Source organism: Chaetodon auriga, chromosome 20 (assembly GCF_051107435.1).
Source record: "Chaetodon auriga isolate fChaAug3 chromosome 20, fChaAug3.hap1, whole genome shotgun sequence".
In the NCBI taxonomy this organism is placed as follows: Eukaryota; Metazoa; Chordata; class Actinopteri; order Chaetodontiformes; family Chaetodontidae; genus Chaetodon; species Chaetodon auriga.
In genome coordinates, this window is record NC_135093.1 from 11,520,149 (window position 1) to 11,520,491 (window position 343).

Genomic DNA, 343 nt, shown 5'->3' on the forward strand with positions numbered 1-343 from the left:
GAAAGAAACCATGAAACTATTTGCAAATACGTGTTGATCCTGCTCTTAATATGCGTTAAAAGAGGTGATGATCAAAAGATTAGTTTGATATCACACAGCGCTGGATAAAGAGCCAAAAAAACGGGTCAGTTGTTGGCCATCTCAGTGTATTCTATATTTCTCCAGCGGACATTAGAGCTCAACAGGTTTAGTCAGTCCATTAATCTCATCATAAATGTGTAAGATCCCTCTCACCACCACCTCACCCTCTTGTCTCTACACCTTATCATGCTCCCGCTCTGAGTGCCTCTCTTCTTGAACTCCTTAAGGGTGTCGTCACTCTCTCCGGCGCTCCTCGCTCACT